This window comes from Salmo trutta, unplaced genomic scaffold, assembly GCF_901001165.1.
Source record: "Salmo trutta unplaced genomic scaffold, fSalTru1.1, whole genome shotgun sequence".
Taxonomy (NCBI): Eukaryota; Metazoa; Chordata; class Actinopteri; order Salmoniformes; family Salmonidae; genus Salmo; species Salmo trutta.
The window spans coordinates 10,001-15,000 of record NW_021822248.1 but is presented as its reverse complement, the minus strand read 5'-3'; the positions used below and the strand labels follow the sequence as shown (position 1 = coordinate 15,000).

Here is a 5,000-nt window from a genome sequence, read left to right as displayed (position 1 = left end):
AAGGGATCAGTCAGCACACCATTACACTTAACGACACTGCTAGCTGACCCATACAAAAGCTTCACCCATTCTTTTATACGAGGCCCAAACCCAAATTTTGCCATGGTCTCTAACAGGAACCGATGTTCCACCCGATCAAAGGCTTTATTCAGATCCATACAGAGCACCACCCCACCCACATCCCCCATATGCCTCACTACATCCCGGATAGTGCAGAGGGTGTCAACTATATCCCTCCCCGGTACCCCATAGGCCTGAGTAGGTGCTATAATGCTACCCATCACCTTTTTCAACCTATTGGCCATTACCTTAGCCAGCACCTTATTGTCAGAGTTCAAAAGGGTTATCGGTCTGTAGTTCTCAAGTTTCAGTCGACTTCCCTTCCTTTTGTACACCACATTCAACACCCCCAAAGCTAATGATTCTGGGACTTCCCTCCTCTCCTCCATACACTCAAATACACACAGCATCAGTGGGGCTAGTATGTCACTAAACTCACGGTAAAACTCTGCAGTCAGACCATCTGAACCTGGGCTCTTATTCAAATTCAGGCCTAAGATTGCAGCTTTAACCTCTGCCAATGTAAAATCGGCATCACACATCTCCACATCATCAGTTGACACCCTTACCTCCACTGCTTCTAGCACACTTCTCATACACACCTCATCCACCCCGCCTGAAGTAAATAAACCTTTATAAAAAGAATGCACTGTATTCAAAATACCTTCCAAATCTGTCACCCTCTCCCCCCGCTCATTTAAAAGCTCAGTTAGAAAACTCCTTTCCTGCTTCCGCCTTTCTAACCCCAGAAAAAAAGCAGTACTCCTCTCCCCCTCCACTACATACTGCGCTCTACTCCTCACCACTGCCCCCATACACCTATGCCTCTCTAAGACCTTCAACTCCTCCCGCAGCCTCAGGTAATCTGCAATATCATATCCTGGACAATTTTCTATCTTTTCTAACTCAAATATCAGGTGGGACTTAAGAATCCTCTCTTCCCTCCTTCTTACCACACTAGCCTGTCTTGCACAATATATTGCCAGCCGCTTGAACTCCCCTTTTAAACCTTCCCACCACACACACACATCAGACTCAAACAGAGGATCTGACATGGCCTCATTCACACACTCTTTCACTGCTCCCTTAAACCCCTCATCCTTCAGCAGACTGGCATTAAGACACCACAACCCCCCCACCCTCCCCTCCCTCGACGCACCCAGCCGGAAAAGCAGAGCATCATGGTCACTAAAAAATGTGTGGGAATACTCTACCCCCACAACCAAGTTCGCAACCGCTCTATGAGCAAGACACAAATCTATGCGTGACTGCCTGAGCTCTCCCCTCACCACTTGTCTGCGAGAGAACACCCGCTTATCTGGATTCCTCTCCCTCCATATATCCACCAAATCCTCATCCTGCATTACCTTTAATAGTGCGCCACGAGAAGAGTCAGAGCCAAAATGTGCGCTACTTGAGGCATCCAACCTATCCATCCATACATTAAAATCTCCAACAAGCAGACAGTTTCTCCCACATAATCCCCCCATAGACATAAACAAAACCCTTCTCTCAATTTCAGTATTAGGAGCATACACATTGTACAATGAATAATCCACACCTTTAAACGTGAAACCCACTCCCACCATTCGACCTTCATTATCAGCACATAACAAACTTAAATTAGACACAACATCTTGTTTAACCAAAATAGCTACTCCACATGCACGTACAGTACCATTATTCACGTACATTTGTCCATTCCATCGCTGTCTTACGTTATCCATATACGGCTCAGTCCAGTGAGTCTCCTGAAGACATAATATGTCTGCACAGAAGGCTTCCAACACCAGCTCTAGCTTTTCTTTGCTACGAAGTCCATTGGTGTTGATAGAGACAACTCTCACCATAACGGATACATAGAGGAGGAAATCAATCCAGTCCGTCATGATAGATCTTTTACCCTTTTCTTCTTCTTGGCTATCAGGTTCTTTTTATTATCCCTCCGCTCAGATTGTATAAACTCCATCTCTTCCCCCGTCATCTCTTCTCCAGACCCTTTACGCTTGTAAGAATCATCCCGAGCAGGAGCCATCTCCTGAGAAGAGCCTCCCGGGACTACAGACACCTTCGGGTTCTCCACCGCACCCCCAGAATCCGAAGCCAATGCCGCTCCAGTTGCTTCTCCCGTACACCCCGCTACCCCCTCCTCTCCACCAGGAACGCCCTCCATCTCCACACCGTCTAGGCTTGAACTGATATCCTTCCCCTTGGAGACCTCCTTTCCCACAGGACATGGCCCCTTCTCTTCTTCATCCTCCGACTGCCTCTGGTCTTCTTCATCCTCCATCCGTCTCTGGGACTCCTCCCCCATCCTCATTTCCTCCCCAGATTCCTCCATCTCGCTCTCCTCCACACCATCCCCGCTGATTACCTGATTTGACAATCCAGGAGCTCCATCACCCTGGGTACAGGAGCACTGCCTAACACTCCTCCCGCAACCAACACAACCGCGTTCTCTTCTCCCATTACACTCTCTTGCGTAATGCCCCTGCTCACCACACTTATGACAGGCAAAATCAGGGCAATCACGTAGAACGTGTCCTGGCTGAATACAAAGTCTGCAAACCTTGACCTGACGGTCGTGTATCACTCTGAAATACTCTGTCCCTTCCAACGTCTCAAATTTGGTCGAATATGGCAGCGAGCGCACAGTGTCTGTGAATTTCACTTTACAGAAGCGCGTACCATCTGCAACTTCTGTCCCCGGCCAGAAGCGCCTCTTCACTGGTGACACCGCAGACACACCCCATGCTCTAAGCCGTTCCAGGATGACCTCGTCTGTTATGTACACTGGAAGGTTTAAGAAAGATACGACCATTTCATCAAGTGATAGATCCTTAGCCATGATACGGCAGTTCCGAATTTTAAAACCATCGATCAGCTTTTCTTTTCCTCTCACACTTGACAATGTCACTTCATATCGATTTTCGGCTTTGAACCGACATCCGCACACCAGTCCACAAACTTCCTTAATCCCGCTCAATAACTCCATCATAGTAATTTTTTCTTCACCCATAATTTCCACAGCAACTGTTAAGGTCTTTTCATAATTTTGCGTCTGTCTAATTGTAGAACCATTATCTATATTTCCTTTGCTCGTCATTCTTTTGTCTGCATGGGTCGAAGCCATTGTATCCAAAACGACTGGAGGAAAGTCCCCCAAACAGCAATATGCTGCCGGGGAACACAACCAAACAAATGCTCAAACTTATTCAATAAACAAAAATGAGATTGAACTAAAAACCACCAAGAAATCAAACAAAACACTCTGGAGCAAACACTCAACCTTAGCTCAATCAGCAACACCTGTCTCACTCTCCAGCACAGGAAGGGCGTACCCAGGCTGGTATGGCCGTAAACGATAAACAATCTCTTGGTACAACATATATAGTCAAAGTGAGTCTGATAAACAGACTGCATTTTGCAGCAGGAAGCTGCATTTAGTCAATTCATCATTAAATGCTTACTACAAGGCAGTGTTGCTGATGAAATAGTGTAAGAGCACACCCTCGTGGACAAAAAGCTTACAGCACCTGGTATTCCCAGGCGGTCTCCCATCCAAGTACTAACCAGGCCCAACCTTGCTTAGCTTCCGAGATCAGACGAGATCGGGCGTACCCAGGCTGGTATGGCCGTAAACGATAAACAATCTCTTGGTACAACATATATAGTCAAAGTGAGTCTGATAAACAGACATTGCATTTTCACCAATTAGATAAGCAGCTTGAACTTTGTGTCACTGAAAAAGTAGAAGAAATTACAAACACTGTAGCCATCACTTTATAGCACAGGTAGTTGGATAAAATACAAACTTTATTTCTTTTCATCATTTGAACAGGGTAAGGGAGCACAAAGCACACACAAGCTGCATTCAGCAACAATATTATTATTTGTCTTATAAATACAAGGCAGATGCTAACTGACAACACACGGAACTTTGATCCTATTAAAAAGGCAGGAAGCTGCATTTAGTCAATTCATCATTAAATGCTTACTACAATGCAGTGTTGCTGATGAAATAGTGTAAGAGCACACCCTCGTGGAAAAAAAGCTTACAGCACCTGGTATTCCCAGGCGGTCTCCCATCCAAGTACTAACCAGGCCCGACTCTGCTTAGCTTCCGAGATCAGACGAGATCAGGCGTACCCAGGCTGGTATGGCCGTAAACGATAAACAATCTCTTGGTAGAACATATATAGTCAAAGTGAGTCTGATAAACAGACATTGCATTTTCACCAATTAGATAAGCAGCTTGAACTTTGTGTCACTGAAAAAGTAGAAGAAATTACAAACACTGTAGCCATCACTTTATAGCACAGGTAGTTGGATAAAATACAAACTTTATTTCTTTTCATCATTTGAACAGGGTAAGGGAGCACAAAGCACACACAAGCTGCATTCAGCAACAATGTTATTATTTGTCTTATAAATACAAGGCAGATGCTAACTGACAAACACAAGGGAACTTTGATCCTATTAAAAAGGCAGGAAGCTGCATTTAGTCAATTCATCATTAAATGCTTACTACAATGCAGTGTTGCTGATGAAATAGTGTAAGAGCACACCCTCGTGGACAAAAAGCTTACAGCACCTGGTATTCCCAGGCAGTCTCCCAAGCCAAGTACTAACCAGGACCGACCCTGCTTAGCTTCCGAGATCAGACGAGATCGGGCGTACCCAGGCTGGTATGGCCGTAAACGATAAACAATCTCTTGGTAGAATCATATATAGTCAAAGTGAGTCTGATAAACAGACATTGCATTTTTCACCAATTAGATAAGCAGCTTGACTTTGTGTCACTGAAAAGTAGGAAGAAATTACAAACACTGTAGCCATCACTTTATAGCACAGTTAGTTGGATAAAATACAAACTTTATTTCTTTCATCATTTGAACAGGGTAATGGGCACACAAGCACACACAAGCTGCATTCAGCAA

The 5,000-nt window shown here is 44.9% G+C and overlaps 2 non-coding genes and 1 pseudogene across 2 annotated transcripts; all 3 read right to left on the bottom strand.

The window, feature by feature from the left end:
• Positions 1–3,584: 3,584 nt before the first annotated feature.
• On the bottom strand, positions 3,585–3,703 carry LOC115181433 (5S ribosomal RNA). Its single transcript, XR_003873420.1, has one exon. It is a non-coding gene; the product is annotated as a 5S ribosomal RNA (ribosomal RNA).
• Positions 3,704–4,112: 409 nt separating this feature from the next.
• LOC115181452 (5S ribosomal RNA) lies at positions 4,113–4,231 on the bottom strand. Its single transcript, XR_003873438.1, has one exon. It is a non-coding gene; the product is annotated as a 5S ribosomal RNA (ribosomal RNA).
• A 411-nt stretch (positions 4,232–4,642) lies between these two features.
• On the bottom strand, positions 4,643–4,762 carry LOC115181467 (uncharacterized; annotated as a pseudogene).
• Between the last annotated feature and the right edge of the window lie 238 nt (positions 4,763–5,000).